A 23,991-nucleotide genomic window follows, 5' to 3' on the forward strand; every position below is an offset into this window, starting at 1 on the left:
CAATGGGTCCGGGACACGAACCACGGTCGTCTACGTGGGAGTCCAGCGACATAGCCATTATGCTAACTGCTGGTTCCCTAAAAATATTTCTTAAATAATTATTTAACTTTATTTATCTATTTATTTTTAATTTTACCAGAGAGGGACAGAGCAAGAGAGAAAGAGAGGGATAATGAGAAAGCAAACTGCCAGGTCCCATGGACTCAAACCATGGTCAGCCATGTGGAAGTCCAGTGCCCTTAATCACCATGCCATCTGCAGGCCCATCTACAAATATATTTATAGCAGCTTTACTCACAGTAGTCAAAAACTAAAAACAACCCAAATGTCTATCAACAAGAGAATGGGTAAACAACTTGTGATATATCATCACTCAGCAATAAAAAGGAGTGAATTACTGTACTTAAGCATGCATCAACATGAATAAATGAAACATAATGCTGAGAAAAGAAGCCAGATACAAAAGAGAATATATTGTATGTTTCCACTTACCTGAAGTTCTAGAACAGGTAAGGCTAGGCTAAGGTGAAAAAAAAAAAATCAGAGATTGGCTTTGGGAGGTTGAGGATCACCCCCAAGGGAAGACTCTTTCTCATGAGAAAGAATGTGGTAAGAGTTATTAGGAACACAGGTTTATCTAGTTGTTAAGACTTGTGCATTTCAATGTATGTAAAGTTTATACTTAGAACTGTAAAAATAATAATGACCAGATGGAGAGGTTGGAGAGTGGGTGGTAGAGATGAAACAAGAATGCCAGCATATTGATAATAGTTGAAGTTGAGTGATGAGTAACTGGGGTTCAGAACACTATTCTGTTTATCTATGTTTGATATTTATGCATATAAAAAAGACAATGAGCAAAAATGAACAAAAGACTTTCAGTGAACTAAAAATACTTCAGTATGACTGGACTGGAGTGTCTTTTCCGTTCTTTCATCTCACAGGAATTTTCCCAGACGGTGGTGAACTAAAAACATCAAGTCCCTTAGTTACATGTGATTCTAGAGTATGGGTAATTTCAATGACTAGCTAACATAAGGGAATAGTTGTGGTGGGAAAAAACAGACATTTATATCTCAAGCATAAATGTAATCAGATATTTTTCTTTGAGGTTGTTGGCAATAACCAGAATAAGAATTTAAAGACAAGACATGCAGCTGCCATGGAATATGTATGTTTAATGGTATAAGCTCTTTCTTAACTTAAGCTCCTGAAGTTGCAGTAACTAAATGATACCACACCCAATCAACAACTAATGAAAAAAGAAAAAAAACTATGAATGTCTTATAAATAAAAATTTACATGTCTAAAATATTAAAAATATGCTCAATAAATCACCCCACTCATCACTTATTTTAAAATAGATAAATGCTAATGGTATGGATATTTCAATTATAGCCTACAATAAATTTAGTTCATGTTAATGCAAAACATTTTTGTGCATACATGTGTATATGTGTGAAACTGGGGTCTTGTATAGGCTTGCTAGAGTGAATTATAGATTTATATTTTAAGAAGGGAAATTAACATTCTCTTTAATTTTACAGATAAAGGAACTGAAGCCAAGACAAATAAAGTGACTTGTCTAAGGTGACAAGGGCTGAGATTACAATTCAGATCTCCTAATTTTGTCAAATTGAGGAAGACTAATTTATTGTACAATATTCATGAATATAAAATGCTTCCTATTAGCTGCATCCATATAGAATTACTCAAGAGGGCTTTATGCTTCTCAATTCACAAAACACTATACAAATACAGAATTGTTTCAAAGGGTTTCAGTGCACTAGCTCAACAATTCTTTTGTCCCATGGAGCTCATAATACTGGAATAGAATGTTATCTTCAAAAGATTTTGAGGCACCAGCAGTTAGCATAATGGCTATGTCGCTGGATTCCCACGTAGTCGACCGTGGTTCGAGTCCTGAACCCCGTGGCTTAAACTCACGCCGGGCGCGTGTGCATGCGTGCCCAAGATCCCGAGAGAAGAATGGAAGAGAAGGGATTGCGACATGGCCATCCCCCCTGGGGGGTGATTTCTCGCTTTCTGTCTCTCTGTCTCTGTCTGTCTGGCGAGCGTACACGCCCTATAGCGAAAACCTCTCCAAAAAAAAAAAAAAAGATTTTGAAAAATATAGCCAATTCACCATTTGCCAATGCATGCTTACACAGCATTAGAGAAGATAGTGCATAGGTAAGAGTCTTTTCTCTCTTTATTTTCTCTTCTTATACTTTTTTTTAAAAGAGAGATTTTTACTATAGGGTGTGTGCTTACTGGAGAAACAGAGAGACAGAGAGAAAGTGAGAAATCATTCCCCAGGGGATATGACCATAACGCAATCCCTTCTTATCCATTCTCCTCTCAGGATTATTGGGTAGGCACCCACATGTGCCCAGTGTGAGTTTCAAGACACCAGGTCCGGGACTCAAACCACAGTCCACTATGTGGGAGTCCAGCAATGTAACCATTACACCATCTGCTGATCCCATACAACTCTTTACTTAGAAGTCACTATAAACTCTTTACAGCAGTGTTTTTTAGTGTGTGAATTTTCTAATGAGTTATGAAATCAAATGAATGACCACAATCAATATATTTTTAAAACAAAATGAATTAGATTAGAAAACATCAGTGGGCAGTACATATGGTTAGGACAAGTATTATTTTGTGAAATTTTTTTCAGTCATGGATGTACACTGGATGACAATGTAAAAAATATCTTGCTGTGGATTGTTCAATAATAATTGAGATTCAATGACTCTCATGGGGACCTTAAAATGCTTTATGTATGAGACCAGTAGATGGCATAATGGTTATGTCCCATGTAGTTGACCATGGTTTGAGTCCCAGACCAAACAGCTTAAAACTCACACTGAGTGTATGTGGATGCATGCCCAAAATCCCGAGAGGAGAATGAAGAATGGAAGAGAAGGGATTGCTGCATGGTTATCCCCCCTTGTGGGGTGATTTCTCACTTTCTGTCTCTCTCTGTCTCTCTGGTGAACAAATTTCTCCAAAAAGCATTAATTTTGTTATCTTTTTTTTTCACGTTTCATCTTTTAATTAGCTCCATGAAGGACATTTTAAACACTACATGAGAAACAACAGAATATCCTTTTTTTCTAGTATTAAAAAAATAGTGACATTCACAAACACTTTTAAGAAACTCTTCTATATAATCAGAAAATCAGAGCCATGATTTTGTGTGTGTGTGTGTGTGTGTGTGTGTGTGTGTGTGTGTTTAAACCTCTAAGTAATAATGTTCTTTGTGCAGATTTCTTAAAAGGTACATTGGGAAATCACTTCCTATCATTACATGATAAATATCACATATGCAGTATATATATATATATATAATTTGGGCATGCATGCAAATGTGCCCAGCGTGAGTTTAAGCCACTGAGTCTGGGACTCAAACCGCAGCTGACTACATGGGAGTCCAGTGATGTGATCATTACACCATCTGCTGATCTCAGATACATATTAATTTTAAAAGTCTGGCCGAAGTTTTTTTTTTAGCCAGAATCTATAATCCTGAGAAGCCATATTAAAAAAATAAATAAATAAATAAATAAATAAATAAGTGATAAAAGTAAAAATACCCATTCTACAAATGTTCCAAAACTTGTCAGGAAACGGGAGAAAAAAAAATTTTTAAAACACATGGAGCTTTCTAAAAGGTTTTCAATAAGCTATCTTGGGAACTCAAGTCAATAATAGATGTTGACGTACTAAAACAGATATTTCAGCGCAGCTCCAAAAATCTTTATACATACAGCCATTTGGAAGGACGACCCTGGATCAGAAGTGTTATTCCTCTTGTATCTACATTCTGTGTGCAGACCTGATCTCAGTTGTCATAATTGTCTCTGTAATTTCCTCCTGAGTAGCAGTCATAACCACCCTGGCTGCTGCTGTAGTCTCTAGACCTTCCATACCCATTACCATGTCCTCCAGTTCTACCGTCATACCTGCCACTCCCATATCCTTGATTCCCACCACCTCTAGAGTAGCTGTGACCACGAGCTCCAAAGGCACAACCTTTGGTTCCCCAGGCAGACTTGTCTACATGGTCCCCATGGATCTAGTGACCATCCAGAGACTCTCTATTCATGGCTCTCATGACATCAGAGGCACGCTCTGGGGTGGTAAAGGTGATAAAGCCAAAACCCCAGGATCATCAACTCTCCCGGTCCTTGACAACAACCACCTCAGAAATAGGCAGGAGGCTACTGAAGTGGTCCTCCAGGGCCTGTTCATTGATATTGAAGTTGAGCCCGCCCACAAAGAACTTCCCTTCTTCAGAGGACATGGCGGTGAATTCGAGTCCTGAAAACTAAAATAAAAGAACCAGACACGACAAGCTCCGAAGAGCAACGAGAACAGGCTGTTGTTATCCCTTTCTTAACTCACATGTTCTGGTTGTTTGCAGCTCTAATTCTCACTTTCAAAACCACACAAATGAGACACCATTATCACCATCTCTTATCATAAATATAATTTCTGGATTTGCCTACCTACTTCCTAACTTCTAAGCATGTTTTTATTTTCTTTAATTGTGGTAAAATTTACATAAACTCACCATTTAACCATGTTAGTAGATAATTCAGTGACTTTAATACATTAAAATGATGTACAACCATCATCATTATGTAGGTCTGAAAAATTTTCATCACCCAAAAAGAAAACTCTGTATCCATTAAGCAGTCACTCTTCATCCTTCCCTGCCCTGAATCTTTGGAAACCAGAAATCCACTGTCTCTATGAATTTGTCTAATCTGGATAGTCATATGTAATCAGTGATTTGTGACCTTTTGCATCTGACTTCTTTCACTTCACATGTTTTCAAGGTTTATCCAAGATGTAGCACACATCAGTTATTCATTCCATCTTGTGGCAGAAAAATATTTCAATGTGTTGATATATCACAGTTTATTCATCCATTCAACCACTGATAAACATTTAGGCTGTTTTTACTTTTTGACTGTAGTGACTAGTGCTGTGAAGAACATTCCATGTACTTGTATTTGTTTAAATATCTATTTTCAATTCTTTTGGGTATATGTTTAGGAGTAGAGTTGATGGTTCATATGGTAATTTTCCATTTACTTTTTGAAGAACCATAAACTGTTTTCTGTAGTGTCCACACCACTTTAAATTCCTACTAGTAATGTACAAGGGATCCAGTTTTTCCATATTCTTATCAACTTTTATTTTCTTTTTTAAAAATTTATGTCCATTTATGTAGGTGAGAAGTAGTGTCTCATTTGCTTTTAATTTGCATTTTACTAATAAAAATACAACTTAATTCAACTGCATGTGGATACCTTAAACTTGTTTTGGTATAATTTTTCTTCTTTATCAAGTTTTAGTCTTTAAAAGTTCCATGTGGGAGAAAATATTTGCCAATTATTCCTCAGACTGGGAGTGATTATCTAGAATATATAGTAAACTCAAGCAGCTCACTAAAAAGAAAAATACATTAAAAAAATGGGCAAATGAATTGAATAAATAACTCTCCAAGGAAGACTTATAAATGGCAAAAGGTGTATTAAAAAATACTGAAAGTCTCTTGTCATAAGGGAAATGTAAGTTAAAAGCACAGTGAGATTCCATTTAAGACCAGTTGGAATGTCTAGGATCAAAAAAATAAATAACAAGTGTTGTTGAGGATGAGGTGAAAAGGGAACTCTGTTACACTGTTGGTGAGAATGTAAATTTTTACAACCTCTGTGGAAAACAATACAGAGTTTTCTCAAAAACCTACAAATAGAACTTCCATATGACCAGGTAATCCCACTTCTCGGTATTTACTCAAAAGATAGGAAAACATTCAGTTGGGAAGATAATTGCGTATCCTTGTATCCTACAGCATTATTTACAATTGCCTAAACATGGAACCAATCTAAGAATCCAAAAACTGATGCTGGGTTGAAAAACTGTTGCACATATGTACTATTGAATAGCTCAAGGTATAAGAAACAATGAGATCCCATAGTTTGACTCAAAGTGGATGAATATAGAAGACTTAATGTTGAACTAAGTAAGATGGATTTTGAAAGATACACATTGTATGTACCCACTCAATTTTCAATGAGTGTTATGGCAGACATTGATTTGAAAATATGATGGTGGAGAGGATGGGTAAAAACTAGAGATTGTAAGGTGGAAGAGTGGATGGTAGAGAGTGGGTGATGGTGGGTGGGTGTGAGATGCAATGGGAACGAACATCTGACAGATGGAAAAATGTTCATTATTGAAAAGAAAAAGAGAAAAAAAAGAGAGAGAGAGATGACACACAAGCTAAGATCATATCCTCGTGTATCATCTCTTTGATATCTTTTTCTACTATCCCCTCACCTGCTATCCCTTTTGCTTGATATCTAACTTGAAAGCAAAATCTGAAAATAATTTGAAGAGTGAGTGTGTAAATGCTAGCTCACACCATAATTCCTAGAGCCTGGGAAAATTCCAAGTCATGACCATAGACTTTGACTAAGGAAACTCTGGTGATCTTTAGGAGATTCAATAATATTCTTTGGAGAGCTGGAAAAAATTTCTGGTCACTTGTAGGAAGAAGTCACTGGAGTCATTCTGAAATCCTGAAGTTATTTCAGAGCTGGATTATAGTTGTGTGTTCTGGGGAATAATCAAGGTAACTTTAGGCACAATTTAAGTTTCATACTAATTCATAAGGTGTCTCAGTCAGTGCTTCTAAATATCCCCAGAATATAGGTGAAACTGAGATTTCTGGCCTACATTTACTCTGAATCTCATTACCTGGATCTTAGAAAGGAACTGATTTTACTCTAAGGAGGTAGTGTGTTTGGAACATGAGGCAGTAGTCGTTTACAAGCATGTGGAGTCACTTAAATGTTTTTTAGACTTTTCTGTGCCATCCAAGTCCACCAATATTTATCCAATACCAACTAATTTAGTAAAACCAAAGAACATCAATGACAAAAAGAAAATATTAGAAGCAGATAAAGGAAAAGGTTAATAATTTATAAAAGATGAAAAAACAGATATAAAGTTTCTCAATAGTAATAATAGAAGCCCAACAGCTCTTCAAAATTCAAACCCACTAATTACCCAAATACTCTGCTAGATATTTGGTTGAAATATATCTATTACACATTATAATATTGTCTTTGCCTTTTTTTTTTCATTTCATTTTCTTTTATACATTCAAATGCCCATGAACAGATTCTTGTCTTTGAATGGTTAAATTCCAAATAAGTGCATTTTAAATAGAAAAAAAAAAGTTTTCAGGGAAGGACTTTTTCAATACAAATTCAATATGTTTGTCTAAAATGTCTTTGTAATCTTTGCCCTTGGAAAATAGTTTTGATAAATCCACAGTGTAGGTTGAGAGTTATTTTCTCTCAGAACTTTGGAGAGCTGTTGGGCTTCTATTATCCATGTCTAAGAAACTTTATATCTGTTTTTTCCTCTTTTATAAATTAACCTTTTTCTATGTCTGCTTCTAATATTTTCTTTTTGTCATTGATGTTCTTTGGTTTTACTAAAATAAATCTACATGTGACTTCTTTTCTATTTTTCTATTCTTTAGACTTTTATTTTCTCCATCTACAGATCCATGTCATTTCATCAGTTCTGAAAAATTCTCAGCTTTCATATCTGTTGATATCTGTTGCTTTTTAAAATTTTTTTCTATTCTCTCTTCTGGAACCTCCATTTAGATGTGTTATGTAATAATACTTCAAGAAGTTCACAGAAAGTTGGCATTAACATATGAACTTATTTTGGTGTAAAAAAATCTGAAATTCATGGTTTTTTTTTTTTTCATAATACACCATTTTCCATGAACTTTTTGAAGACTCCTCATAGTCACTCATTTTATCCTCCATGTATTTGGTGTTAGGATGAACAAAAACCAGGGTTAGCAAGAATTTTAAAAATTATATTTGAACATCTGATCTCTAATCATAATATAGTGGGAAGTCACTCTAGTGTATCAAAATCCTAGCAGTAAAAAGCATAAAAAGAGATTTTTATCTGTATCACTTGAAAGCTGTGACTTTGTAAGAAAAAAAGAGGACGTGAGAAATAAATGGCGAGCTGCATAAAAGTGTGGAATAACAAGATTTGTCTTCCCAAATCATTATTATACCATGTTTATTTTTTCTGAGAGGTAGAGAGAAGACTAGCAGAATAGATGGAGAAAAGTTAGCTAAGAATGGACTTAAGACAACTTGAATGGACAACTTTACTCTAAATAGTGAAAAATAAAAAATGTTGCTTTACAATTAACTACTGAAAATAGCCATGTTTTCATGAAATAAGCTACTTGTGAATAAGGACAGCCTGTATTTCTTCCAAGTTGCCCAGGACTCCAACAAAGAATAATCACCTATGTAAACTGCTATGCTAGAAAGATTGTTAAAGGTCACGAAGCGGAACAGCTTAGACAAATAACTGGATTACAGTCATAAGCAACTTAACCCGAGGTCACACAGCTAGTATAATAGATCGTGGGAGGAACCCAAAGTTTCCTGACTCCAGGCCATCCTTGTGTTTTATACCATGCCACATCAGTGAATTGAGTTGATTTGAATTGTTCAAGTATGTGGCACTGCATACCAAAAAGGAGAAAATGCTCTCTTTGAATGAATTGTTTTTCTTCTTTGCCTTTTATAGAACTGATGACTTCATATATAACCTTGTTTGTTGAAAGAGGCACATATTTTCTATGAATAAAAATCCTCAGTTGTATAATATATATATTTTTAAAAAGTAATTCACACTATAAGGACACAATAATTTTTGTGTGTGTGATATAGTTTAACTCAGTTGCCAAGGATGTGCTTACTTAAGTAAACAAGAAACACAGCTCTAGTTAGATGCCAAAAGAGTTGATTTGTACATAAAAAATTACAGTATCAAAGACAGTAAATATGTGATAAAAGAGGTTAAGAAAAAAAAGAAAGCTGTACATATATTGAGTGGGTCAGATTGGGGTATGAAATTCTAAAAGATAGGGATACTTTGTTGATTTGGGGGTGATTTGAAAGAGGGTGGGACTCAGTGCACACTATCTCTGTAGTTGGTTACCTCCCTTGAAGCTGGGACTGAGAAGAAAGGGATTAGTTTTTCTTCAGAGAGTTGTAAGCAACTGCAAAGACTGTCACATGGTTAAGGGTTTGCTTATAGCACTATGGACTCCTTTTTGATCATTAGGTACTGCAGTTGTCTTCTTCAATGTTAGGAAGCCAGAAAAACCTGTGGTGGACATCTTCATCTCCAATAAGAAAGGTGAGCTTTGGTAGAGAGACAGAGTGCACCTAACAGATGCAGCTAGGTGCACCAATATATATGTGTGTGTGTGCGTGTGTGTGTGTGTGTGTGTGTAGAGCTAGAAATATAACATGACAACTCTGGATGCTCAAGAATGAACACGGGACTCTATCCCACAGCTCACAACTGGGATTCATAGCATAGATCTGCCAGGAAGAGACTGCAACTGTTTCACTATTTCAAGAGCCTTGGGGTATGGGCAATTTGTCAATTAAGGTCTTACACAGTGAATATGGGGAGACTAGTTGGACAGTTATTACGGTCAGTGAGAAATAATGATGACTTGAATAACAAAAGGGCTGTAAGTATAATAACAATATATTAAAAATTGTAAGAGAACCCAACAAAATTTTGGTGCCATAAATTTGAAAATCTAGATAAAATAGATGACTATATACGAAACACAAATTGCCAAAATTGGCTCAAGAAGAGACAGAAAACCTGAATGGCTCATGTAGTATCAGAGATGAGGAGGATTGAAGGGATAAAAAAGCATGTGACGTATTTACCCTCCAAAGTGCCTCCAAGCATGAATGACAATGTGAAAAAACTCTATCAAACATTCAGAGTGCAAGTGATTTCTATGATAATCAAATTATGCCAAGGCTCTAAAAGAAGAAAATTTCTCAATTAATCTTCCAAGGTTAGAATAGCCTGGAACACAATCTGGCAAAAAGAATCATTCAAAATTATAGACCAGCCTCTAGAAAAAGAAAAGAGAAAAAAACCCCAAAATATGTATAACAAATTTAACAGCATTTTTAGAAAATATACTGTGGTGTCCACAGGGATTTTTTTTTTAAGAGAATTTTGCTATAGGGTGCATTCACTCACCAGAGAGAAAGAAAGACAGACAGAAAGACAAAGTGAGAAATCACCCCCTAGGGAGGATGGCCATGTGACGATCTCTTCTTCCACACTCTCCTCTTGGGGTCTTGGGCTCGCATGTATATGCACCCAGCATTAGTTTTAAGACTTTGGATCTGAGATCAAACCATGGTTGAGCACATTGGAGTCCAGCAATGTAATCACTACGTTATCTGCTGGTCCCCATACAGAGATTTTTTTTTTAAATTACTTTTCTTTATTGATGATAGAACACATGTACATGCACGTGAAAGTGAGAGGGAGAGAAAGAGTGATAGATGAACACCCTCCACAGGGTCTGGTCACGGGGCCATCCCCTCCCTCCAATTCTCTAGCCTTATTGAATCCTGGGTACTTGTTCATGTTCCCAGTGTGTTTCAGGCTGACTGGGCACAGGATTCATACTGTGGGCACCAAGAGGAATCCAGTTTCTCTTGAGCAGCACATTACTGCTGTGCCATGGAGCCAATCTCAAGTAAGTTTTTATTTCAGATATTAAAGAATAAATACTAAATACTATATATTTATACTATGTAATGTAAATACTATATATTTATGCACTGTAAAGTGACCAATTAATGAATTTTATTAAGAGAATAAAAAAATAAAGAAAGAAAATAATCAGGAGCTAGTAATTAGAGAAGTCAGAGGCTGGACAAGTAGCCAGTTTGGGGTCCAGTCAAAATATGGGGAAGATGATTATTTTAAGCATAGAATAGGGACAATGTGAAAATTAAAGAGCTGCAAGATAGTAAGCTCTCCAAGGAGATATCAGTCATGCAACCTATCTATCTGGGTTAGATGCTGAGCTAGATGTCTGGTACATCCAGTGAAGGGGAAGGAAACTTGCCAGTCCCTCACTTGATGACTGAGGTCATTTCCTTCAACTTTCTGAGGCCCTCTCTTGTCACCCCCAAAATAGGTTTCTGTGAGAATTAAATGAAAAAACAAGTATGAATAAGTAGTTCGCAGAGAGCCTGGCACATCATAAGGCATGGTAACTGCTAAATATATCATTGTAGTTTTTTGAAACTGAGACCCAGTTCACAGTCCCTTCAGGTGTGTTTTCTCCTCTGACCACCAGAGAGCAGGTCAACACTGTCCTTCCAAAGTGAGGACCATCTTAAGTTCTGTAGCCTGAGACTTTGCAGCGTCTAGGGTTAACCCATCCTCTATAAATGTCAGAAGAGCAATCTAATGTTCTCGAAAGGCATAAGACAATATATGCTTTCTCCTTTGTATGTTAGTTGAGGAAGGAGTGTCTAGCACATATGTTAAATATCATTGAATATGAAAATTATACATAAATATGGGGATAGACTAGGTCTGACACTAAGAAGTAAGATAATATTTCAGGGCATTCATTTTCTTTTTCCTTTACATCTTAGGACACTCTTATTTTCTGAAGTGTTATCTAGTGATAAATATTTATCCCCACGATAATACCATGAAGTACATAGTGCAGAGTGCACGGTTCCGATGAACAATGAAAGTCTCAGTGAAAACTGAAGCTCAGAGAAGCTTAGTGACTTATTGAAAACCACACAGATATTTGGTATCAGAATCTAAACTACGACCTAGGTCTTAAGACATCATGTACAGTTCGTTTTCTCTTGTCCTTCCCCTCCCTTCCTCTGTTCTTCCTTCTGGTTTTAATTCCTTTCCTCCTATATTGTCTTCCCTTCCTTCAACATTTCCACATTTCCCTCTCCTTTTTCTTTATTATGCAATAATCATACATGTATATGTATAATCTATGTATAATATGTATAACATAAATGTACATTAGCCCATCATTTTAGCTAAGAAATATGACATTACCAGTACCTTATAAGTCCAACTACATTCCACACCCAACTTACAACCACTAACCTGGATTTTGTACTTACTGTTCCCTTGATATTTTTATTACCTTATCACTATGTATTCCTATGATTATGTGCATAGTTTAATTTTGCATATTGTTGGACTGTATGGAAATGGGTCACTGAATTTTTGGTTGTTGTTCAAAATTATGTATTCACCCATGTTGATACATAGAGTTGTAACTCTAATTCATCTCACTGCCTTAGAGTACTCCATTTTATGATGGTACCACACTTCATTCATGTTTTCTTACTGATGGAACATCAGGGTTATTTTCAGTTTTGTGTTGTTATGAGCAAAGATGTTCATGACTCCTGATGCACATATATCAAAATTTCTACACAGTATTCACCTAGGAATGAAATTGGTTTATCATTACTGACTTTGATGAACAAATCTAAAATATGTTTAGCTGAATGGTATGCTAATGTGCACTTATTTACTGGCTCGAGTGTACTTACCCACGACTTTACTAGAAAATGCCGATTGTTTTCCAAACTGATTGTACGAATTCCCATGAGTTTATTACCTCTCATTTTCACCAACATGAAGTCGTCAGAGATTTTAGCTGATTTCACACCTGGTACTCACATCTTAGTTTCCTCTTTTTTTTTTTTAAACTTAAAGTTACAATAGGGTGTGTGCACTTGCTAGAGAGAGACAGACAGAGATAGTATCCACACTGCAATCCCTTGTCTTCCATTCTCCTCTCAGGATTTTGGGCATGTGCAAACATGCACCCAGCATGCTTTTCTGATTCAAACTGCTTAACTGGTCATGTGGGATCCAGCTGCTTTAACCACTATGTCACTTGGCTGGCCCCAGACATTAGTTTCCTTACTGTTTTTTTAATTTGTCAGAGAGCACTTGCCAGAAAGACACACACACATGCCGGGGAGGGGAGGCCAAAAGCACCCCCGAATGGAGTATAGTCACACTGCAATCTTTTCTCCTCCATTTCTCTATCCTGTTAGGATTTGCACATGTGCCCAGGCTGACATCCATGTGTGTCTGTAGCAAAATATGTAAATATTGGGAAACTTATCCCATCATAAAGAAGTAAAAGGTATATAAGTAAAATACATCATTTAAATGGTCAAATTGTACAGTGAGTGCTGTGTGACTCAAATGAAGGCTGTATGACAGCCAAGAGAGAACCTGATACACTTGCCTGAAGCAGAGAGGCTTGAGTCCAACAAAAATACTAAAGAAAAAGAGCAAATCACTGACTAAAGGGAAGGATGACGGAGGATTTTCTGATCGTCCAACAGACACTTAATAACAACAAAAAATGGGACACACAAAAATTTATATTGTAAAAATGATTTATAATGCTATTATATCTTCTATTGATTCTTTAATCTTTCCAGGAAAAACAAAACAAAACAAAACAAAACTGTGAATCAATACAACCTAACAGGTTCTCTGAGTCACTTTAAATGGATTGATCACAATAATGTTCCACTTCAAAAATTAAAATTATGAATGAAAGCCTACTGCAGAGAATCGGTTCATATGAAAAAGATAATTAAATCTTAGGCCATGGGATGGTACTATTAGTTTTATATAGTGCCCTCTCCTTTTCCTCAAACAACTTGTAGAAAATTATCAGTCCTTCATCAAATGTGTTATGAACAGAATTGATAAAAACATATAGGAGACCACTGTTAACAAAATAGAAGGCTTCAATGAACAAAGTAAATTTAAAATTTGAAACTGATTTATATAATACAATATGTAGCCCACCCCAGAAATTATATTTTTATTTTAATCTCCATTCTGCCACACCTCACCTTGCAAGGCACACAAAAAGTAAACTAACCCATAGACTTATCTAAGTAAAGAGTTCTGAAATAAATATGGCAGAATGCTAAGATGTGATAAAGCTGGATTTTATATATGTTCTCTTCTTCTTTATATGTTTAAAATATACTGGTTAAGGGTGCTAGACTCTAAATGGCCAACTGTGTGGTTTGAATCCCAGACCGGTTGGCTTGAAAAACACACTGGGGTGTGTGTGCATATGCATACCCCAAATCCCAACAGGACAAAGAGATGGAGGAGGATTGTGATATGACCATGTCCCATTGAGGAGTGCTTTATTCTTCTCCCTCTCTCTGTCTCTCTGTCTCTGATATCCACATGAACCCTTTAACAAATTAAAGAAGTAAAAATAATGATTAAGGGTTAGTTAGTGAAGAGGGATAAGAAACACATTGCAAGCAGAAAGAACATGTGCAAAGGTGTAGAGAGGGAATACCACTGAAAGTACGACGACAAGTAAGATGTTTAATAAATGGGGCTGATGGGCGTGGTGGTTAAGGCGCTGGATTCCCACATGGACTCAGGGACCTGGCAGCTTGAAAATCACACATGTGCATATGTGCCCAAATTCCCAGGAGAATGGAGGAGAAGGGATTGTGGTGTGGTCATCTTCCCTGGGGGATGATTTCTCACTTTCTCTGTGGTGGGCACACATGCCCTATAGCAAAACAAAACAAAACAAAACAAACAAACAAAAATGGGGAAGGTCTTATTAGGGAAAAGAGAAAGAGAAATGAGAGAGTAATTAATAAGGACAACAGAGTCAAATTTCAGTGAAAGGATGAAGAAACTACAGCTGCTCCCAAACCATTTAAATGACACAGCAAACAGGTGTCTGGTGGACAGTGTATATAATTAAACACTCTTTAAGCATGCCAAGGAAGGAAGGGAATTATCACATGCTAAATACCTATAATGTAGCAAGCACTGGACATACAATATTCTAGTTAATTTTCTGTACCTGAGAGCTAGATAGCATTGTTCTTATTTTACTAGAGGATCCTGAAGGTTAGAGAGATTAACTTTTGCTCACATAACTAGTACATTTTAGAGCCAAAAATTTGTCCACATCTGATTCTATAAAGCCAATTATCTTTTTTTGAATGCTTTTTTTTTGAGATATAATTTACAAACTGTAAAATTATCCATTTTAAATGCATAGCTTGATGAGTTTAATGCAATTGTGCAACCATCACCATAACCCAATTTTAGGACACATTTATGACCCTTCCTATAAAGTATCCTGTGCCATGGGACCAGCAGTTTGTGTTAACGGCTATGTCACTGGACTTCCATGTAGTCAACTGCAGTTCGAGTCCTGGACCCAGAGGCTTAAATGCACGCCAGGCATGCATGTGTGTGTGTGCCCAAGATCCTGAGAGGAGAATGGAGGAGAAGGAATTGTGGTGTGGCCATCCTCCCTGGGGGGTGATTTCTTGCTTTCTGTCTCTCTGTCTCTGTCTTTCTGACGAGCACACGTGCCCTCTAGCAAAAACCTCTGCAAATAAATAAATAAAGTATCCTGTGCCTGTTTGCAACTTGGCTCCCAAACCTGTCTCCAGGTAACCACTCATCTGCTTCCTATCTCTACATTTTTGCCTTTTCTGTTAATTTCATATACTGCAATAATACATATAATAATTCCATATATTGGAATAATACAATATGTAGTTTCCAAATTTTTTTATGTTACAATGTTCCCAACAGATGCAAAATAGTAGTAATAGTTATTATGCTATATTTCTTTTTAGGGATACTCAGAAACTCAGTTCATTATTTTATAAGCTATTGAAGGCAATGGTTCTCTCATATCCAAGACTTTTAGGTGTATCTTTTTAATAAAGGAAATATGTACATGGTTTTGTAATGCTTCAATAAGAACATTTCTAAAATTGTGATTTCAACTCCATGAAACCTTTAATGAAAACAAATAGATAACAAAAAATATATAAAATTGAATTAAATGCTCCTTTGGGTTCAGTGATGGTGAATATAAGATTGGAGTTGCTGGAAACATTTTCCTGAGCACTAAACCACTTTTTAATGCTAATTTCAAAGTTTGATTGGAGTTATATTTGGTGGTATATAAAATGACAAACAGGTGCATCATAAAAATCTTGAAAATTAGAGAATCATTTCCATTTATAGTTCATAAGATAGTAGACACGAGTCTACAAAACTGAGTGGCAAGCTTCGCACCAGAGTTCAGTCAGCGTCCCCTCAGTAGTCTAGTCTTCCAGTTCTGTGATAAAAACTCCTCTGTCCAGATTTTCTTTCAAACTTACTAAGGTCCTAGGGAGGTGCTCCCTTGGACAATTATTCAAAAGAATTCAGATGCTTTTCTTCTCTGTTGCTAACAAATGAATACCACAGACTGGTTAATTTATAAAGAACAGAGGTTTCCCTTGGACAATTATTCAAAAGAATTCAGATCCTTGAATCTTCTCTGTTGCTAACAAATGAATACCACAGACTGGTTAATTTATAAAGAACAGAGGTTTATTTAGCTCATTGTTTTGGAGGTACAAAGTTAAAGGGCTATACCTGGTGAGTCTTCTTATTGATGGGGACACATCAGAATCTCAAGGGAGTCCAGGACATCATATGGTGGGCAGGCAAGAACTTGTGTCTATCTTTATCCATATGTTGGTGTCTGCTCTGGTCTCACTGTCTCTCCTTATAAAGTCACCAGAATTTAATCATGGGTCACTTAATGACCTTATCTAATCCTAATCACTTCCCAAAGGCTCTACCTCTTAATCTCATAACTGGATTAAATTTCCACTTCTTGCTAGCATCACAACCAAATTTCAAAACATGACTTTTTGGGGGACACATTCAAATCATAGAACCAGACCACACCTGTAACATTCAGGCTTCCTCTTTTCACTTCCCTTTTGCTCCTCATCAAGGCTAACTTCACTTCTCCTCTCTGTAATCAGTTGTGATAATATTTTCTTTTTCTTTTTTAGAGAGGGAGAGGGAGAGAGAGAGAGAGAGACTTTTGCTGTAGAGTATATATGCTTACTGGAGAGACAGAGACACAAAAAGCAAGAAATCACCCCCCAAGGGGATGGCCACGCCAGAATCCCTTCTCCTCTACTCTCCTCTCAGGATTTTGGGCACACATGCACATGTACCTGGTGTGAGTTTTAAGCCACCGGGTCCAGGACTCAAACCATGGTCGACTACGTGTGAGTCCAGCAATGTAACCATTATGCCATCTGCTGGTCCTGTGATATTTTCTAAGCAAAAAATGAGGGCAATTGAATTGGGAAAAAAATTTCTCTATAAAGAACAGATAGAATATTTCAAATGAGCTGATCTTGGAAAATCAGCAAATCCCTTTGCTGTCTGTAAAAGGCATTTCAAGATTCTAACACAAGAATTCAGTCTGACGATGGAGGCCAAACAAGGAAGTGGAGCCTACACTGCTAATTGGCTGGAATCTCAGTTTGACTGATTTCTCCATAGCCACACAGCTCCTTTATCTGGCTTACTTTAACTTTTATATTTATGTAAATTATTTCCTTAAAAATACTGTCCAAAAAAGGGGCCACTTTTGGAGAATGAGCTCAAAGGGAGTCCTTGCCTTGCTCCTTTGACCTCACTTGGTTAGTAAACTCATCCTCAGTATCTTTGGTCTCTCCACTGTTTCTTTCAGTCTAGTTCCTGCTGGGAAGGTTGTGTCTATGACCTGGAGCACTCCTTCTGTTGCTGGTTGAGGTAAGCCATTGCCCCAAAGAGCAAGTGGCAGCAGTTCCAGACCCTCAGCCTCTTGCAGGAGAGGGAGTCCTATCCCTTAAGCAGCTCCATCTAGTGCAGTACATACAGACCCTGCCACCTGGAAGAACCAGAAATAGAAGCCTCTGCTACCAGGGCCTATTAGAACTTCAGCTCTGTGTTTCTGTTCTGCTTTTGCCCCACAGTAATGTTTATCTTTTTTCTTTTGTAAGTTTATGTTTTTAGATTTTTTAAATGTTATTTAACACAGATGTTTACAGTTGGAAACTTACTATGTAATTCTGCTAGAAGCCTACCCACTTTTAAACACTATTCAGATTCCACTTTTCACTAAAGTATCTGAACTTCTGACATACCTGCCAGCTTCATCTCATCTCCAACTCCTCCTCCCATACATACACGTAAGTATCCCTTTTCCACCCTGCAATGATCTTTCTTACTTAAATACTTGCACTTGTACTTAAATTTGGACTACAATTAATAGTTGAGTTGGTTTCTCCTCTACTGGTTAAGAATAGTATCTTACTTACATTTCTACCTCTTATACCCGGCGCAGTGATATGTTTATGGTAGGCACTAAAAATATTAATTCACACCATTCAAAATTCCTAATACAAGTTCTTAAACATCATAAAGCATTGAATGAGTAACTGGTTGCTTACTGGTTTGATTTGCTGTTTGAGACCAGATCCTGTACATTTCTGATGGTTTTACTTGCTTTCTCACTATTTCTCATCCTTTGGTTCTCTTCCTCCTCCATTTTTTTAAAGAGAGATTTTTGCTATAGGGCATGTACACTTGCCAGAGAGACAGAGAGACACAAAGCAAGAAATTACTCCTGACAGTGGTGGTCCTGCCACAATTCCTTCTCTTCCATTCTCCCCTTGGGATTTTGGGCATGTACACACATGCACCCAGTGTGAGTTGTAAACTATGATCTGGGACTCAAACCACAGTAGACTATGTGGGAGTCCAGTGACATAAGTATTACCCCATCTGCTGGTCCCCTTTCTCCTCCATTTTTAGAGAAGGTAGAAATGCAACAAACCATAGAAAAGTAGATGAATTTAGGGATAAAATATATAAACATTTGCTAAATATTCACCTTTTGAGATAAAAATGCTTTCCATAATATTTTGTTAAAGTTGGTCTATTCTTATTTTGCCCAATATTGTTGGTTTTGGAACTGAGAACACAGGTTTCTTCCTATTGGAACTAAAAATAATTCTCTGCAGAAGAGGAACTTGAGCAGGATACAGAAACATGACCTTGACTTGCTTAGTGTTCTGATGGTAAAGAAATGTAGGTCACTGGGCACTGCAGTTCCTTATGAGCTGTCACAAAGTGACCAGATCAGAATATCCTGAATTCCAGCACGTCGCCCTGCCTAGATTCATCAAGCTTTGGAGCCTTAGCCATTACTCACTTAGTAATTCATAACTATTATGTAGAACGCCAGTGGTATGAGAGTAGTTTTTCTTCTCTTGCTAATTTCTGCATCTCTGATTGCCACCGGACAATTTGTCTATTCCTCTGATGTGATACCTCACAAACTGACAATGTCAGAGACTAGTTAGAACACTCATCAGGCATGAAGAGACCAAAATTCAGTTGTTGATACTGAATTCAGAGTGATGGTAATGGTAATGAACTGCTTATTCTAGTTATTTCTTACTTAAAAACTTACTAATAATTTTATTCAGTATAGCTATTGCCTAAATTTGCTTTCTAAGGATTCTGTAAAAACTTAAATGGGAAACGTAAAAAGCTTTGTCTCACTTCTGTTGGTATCATAGATCTAAAGGTAAAGTAGCTTCTCTCCGAACCTAAAATAGCACCTCTAAGTAGGTATGGAAACAACAGCTCTCAAAGCCACTAGAGAACATCCTATTTAGAGTGCCACCTGGAACCTATGGAAGGCTCTAAAATGCTTACACCCAAGGAAAAAGTATTTTGCATAACAGGACTTCAGAATCTTAAGATTTCATCTTCAAATACATTCTTTCATTCTGCATTGTAATTTTTTGTACTGTTTTATATCTTTTTAAAAATTGTTTTCTGTGTATTTTTCAGACCCTTAGGCTTCATGTTATCTCAACTGACTAGCAGATGTGGTCTGCCACTTATTTTGACTAAGTAATCACATGCCAGTCTCTACCTAATGCAGCCCCTGAAACCTTATCTGTAAAGAACAGCCTTTCGCTGCTCTAGGAAGGTTTCCCAGTTGCATGATATATACATTTTTTTTTCCTTTCTAGAAGAAAACAAGAGTAAATCAGCAAAGTTGACTTTACCCCATACAGAAGAAACTACATTGGGTTCTTAAGCTATTGTTGAGAATTTTACAGCTAAAACATGTTGAGATCTTTCCATATATTAACTTGTTTAAATAACATAAGAACTTTATGAGGAAGGTAATGTGATTATGCCCATCATACAACTGAAAAAATAAGGCAAATTATGTTAAACACATTGCCCAAGATTAATATGGAATTGAGTAGGAATTGGACCTACAGCGTCGCTCCAGAGCCCATACTCTTGCCCACTGCACTACTGTTCTTTTGAAACTCTGAGTCATATGTTTCCCTGTTGGATCATTCTTCGTCCCCAATAATACACTTGCATTAGAGATGCTGGGAGTTAGTAAACTTCCATTCATATTCTCTGATTTTAACTACTTTTGAACTTAAGTAATGCTCTTTTGTACTTTTGAGTCTCAGTTTTCTTAACTATAAGATAAGGGAGTTGTTACATTTCTTAGTTTCTTTTAGAGGTAATAATCTGAGTCTACACATAATATTTAACATCCTAATAAGGTTATATATACATCACATTTTACCTTTGCTACCAGGTTCTGAATGTATAAAAGTTTTTTAAAAGGTATGGGGGGGGCTGGTCCATGGCCTAGTGGTTAAGGGAGCCAGATTTCACATGGCTGACCAGGTGAAGTTTGAATTCTGGTCCTGGCAGCTTCAAAAACACATTGGGCATTTGTGCATGCATACCCCAAATCCTGACAGGATGGAGAAATGAAGAAAGGATCAGGACTAGACTGTGGCATAACCATGTCCCATTGAGGGTGGTTTCTCTTCCCTATATCTCTATGTCTCTTTCTGGTGAGTACATGTGCCCTCTAGCAAGTAAAAAAAAAAGACATGTGCTTATTTATTTGTGTATGTATACATAAGAAGTACTATTTAGCAAAAAGGTACAGAGAATTTAATGTTTCCATTACACATTCATTAGTATATATTAATTGAGCACTTAACTGTCATACAATGTGGACCAGTGATAAACCAAAGCAACAGGGTCCATGTACTTGGGAGTTGCAGACCAGCAGAGAGACAGATAATATACAATTTGTGTACATTTGTGCTCTCTAAAGGAGAGGTGCATGTGCCTTGACATATAACCTAGATGTCAAGGTAGGGATGAGCCAGGCAGGATCAAGTTTTCTTGGAGAAATGACAACTCAGTTAATATCAAAGCTAAATAGGAGTTAATTAGACCAAGGCGGTAAAGAGGGAAAAGGAAGGTTGAAACAAGGGGGAAGGAACAAAATTCTAGACAGGGAAAACACACGGGCAAAGCGTAATGACCACAGGGAGGAAGAAAAATGGTCAATATGTACTTCAACGAGAAGCCTGGGAAAGAGGGGGGTTTACCTGTGACTTGACCACAGAGATATTCTACCAATGTCACTCTGGTTGCCTAAAAGAGAGTGGAAGTAAATTCAGAGACTTGTTAGGAAGCTAACATATGAAAATGCTGGCAAGAGATAATGGTAGCTTAGACTAGGGTATTGGTAGTGTATGGGGTGTGTGTGTGTGTGTGTGTGTGTGTGTGTGTGTGTGTGTGAGCAGGGTGAGGAGGATGGGAAAAAAGGTATCTTAAAATATATGCCCTTGAGGGGCCAGCAGATAACATAAAGGTTACATCACTGGACTCCTACATAGTTGACTGTGATTCAAGTCCTGGACCCACTAGCTTAACACTCAAGCTGGGTGCATGTGCCTGCATGCCCAAAATCCCGAGAGGAGAACAGATATATATATATATATACACATACACGTGTGTGTGTGTATGTGTGTGTATATATATATATGCACACACCCTTGATTGAAACTGATTTTGATTATATTGTATAAAGAGGCTTTAACAAGACATTCTAGAAACTACACTTAACAGTATCATCACTTTCAAAATGTCGCATTGGGAGGCATACACCCATTTCAATGATGCTTCATGGCTCTAAACAATCCTGAAACGCTTTTTTTAGAGCTTCCTCAGTACCAATTTATGAGCCACCAGAAAAATAGGCTTATTGCCATACTCATACTTCATAAATCCCCAAAACTAAGGAAACAGGTATGTGTAATGTTCTTAAACTGGTGCATATAAGAACTTCCTTTTATGAGTTTAACCTTCTGATGTACACAGTGAGGTCATTTGAAGAAAATAAGCAACTGACAGAGAAAAATCTAAGTCATCTGATTCTTCATCAAAGAATGAGGATCTGTTCTTTTGACAGAGCTGGCAAACGTGGAATACAGAGGCAGGCAGGAAGTTTTTGTTTTTGTTTTTGTTTTTGAGAGGGCACAGATAAGAAATCTACAATTTCTTAGGAGATTGACACATTTCCCACAAAAAAGAAAAAAAAATTATAGCCCTAAAATTTTCAAAGCAGTGCACAGTGGGAAGAGTTCAAATTTTAGATCCAATCCTAGACATCAAAGTTTGCTTCTCTAACTAGCTATGAAGTCTTGGATGAACTGTCTCTCAGCCTTTCTTTCCTCATTTGTAAAATGGAGATACATATGCCAGAAGTTTTATGAAGCTTTATTGATGGACCTGTGCCCCATACCCAACTCTCCTGTTCCCAAATACTTTTGCTTCAGGTTAAAGAACACAAAACCCTAGAGAGACAGGGGGATAAGAGGAAACCCTCCAGTATCCATTAGGGTTAACTGTCTTCACATTTTTAGCTCTGAAATACTAGGGCATACAGAAAAGAATGCCTGGCTATTTCATCAGTCCCTGTGAAGAACTGGAGCCAGTAGACATTGCCATGGGATTAGTAGATAGTTCCAGAGCATCTGCCATTTAGGAAGAAGAAAAACAGCCCATTTAAATCATTGAGTCTTTTTCAGAATCGGAAACAACTTCAATGTCCAAGTTTAGTAGATTGGTTGAATAGTGATAATACCTCAATGCACATTCACATAATGGAACTATATATTGAAAAGGAATATTAAAAGATATGTGGAAATATTCATAAAAAATTAAATAAAAACTGTTATACTTGCCATCCAGTGGTGTGGTGGTTTAGGCAGCTGGATCCTACATGGCTTTGAGTCCCGGACCCAGTGGCTTGAAAAATAACCCACTGGGCATGTGTGTGTGTGTGTGTGTGTGTGTCTCAAATCCTGAGAGGTATCATCACACCGTCCCCACCCCACCCCCGGGGAGAGTAGTCTCGCTTTCCCTCTTTTTCTATAGTGAGTGCATCCACACCCCAGAAAATATTAAAAAAAAAATACTGCCACAAAACAGTATATATACTATGATTCCGATCTTTCTTAAATAATTGATTTATGGGTGAAAATGGGATCTACAAAATGTTAGGAATAAGTTATGAGAGGTAGGATTATAAGTATTTTAAAGTTTTTCTTTTCTAAACCTAATACAATTAACTTATCTTTTCTTTTTTTTTTTTTTAAGTTTTGTCATAGGGCATGTGCACTTACCAGAGAAAAATAAGAGAGAGGGAAAGTGAGAAATCAGCCCCCCAAGGGGGATGGCCATGCAACAATCCCCCTTCTCCTCCATTTTCCTTTTGGGATTTTGGGCACACACACACACATGCCCAGTGTGATTTTCAAGAAGCTGGTTCCAGGACTTGAACTACTGTCAGCCATATGGGAATCTAGCACCTTAACTACCACACCATCTGCTGGCCTCCAATTAATGTATGTTAAAATACAAAGTTATAATAAATAAATACAATATTTTAAAGAATTCTACAGGTAGAAATTGTGATTTTATTCACCACAACAAAAAAGCAAACATTTAAAGAAAGGTAAGTTTCTCCTAAGCAGTAGGTGATTTGTAAAACAGAAAAATGCATTTCTTGATTTTTTTTTCAACTTTCCTCCTTTTTCTCTTGTCCTTGTCCAAAATGTGAAAGTATGGGGAAGAAACGAACCTGGCTCTTTTCCTACAAGATGCTCACTCAATGTTGAGTCTTACAGTAAGGAAATTTCACATAGTTCAGGTTGCCCAGTACCAGAGCTCCTGGTCCTGCTAGGAATCTGTACCCTCTAATGGCTTTCATCTCCTGCTAGTCTTCTCTTGGGGGAGCAGCAAGAAAAC

The 23,991-nt window shown here is 36.9% G+C and overlaps 1 pseudogene; it reads right to left on the minus strand.

Moving 5' to 3' along the window:
- Positions 1-3,850: 3,850 nt before the first annotated feature.
- Positions 3,851-4,312, minus strand: LOC102496064 (RNA-binding protein 3 pseudogene; annotated as a pseudogene).
- Positions 4,313-23,991: the final 19,679 nt, after the last annotated feature.

The sequence above is a fragment of the Tupaia chinensis genome, unplaced genomic scaffold, assembly GCF_000334495.1.
Source record: "Tupaia chinensis unplaced genomic scaffold, TupChi_1.0 Scaffold000140_1, whole genome shotgun sequence".
Taxonomy (NCBI): domain Eukaryota; kingdom Metazoa; phylum Chordata; class Mammalia; order Scandentia; family Tupaiidae; genus Tupaia; species Tupaia belangeri.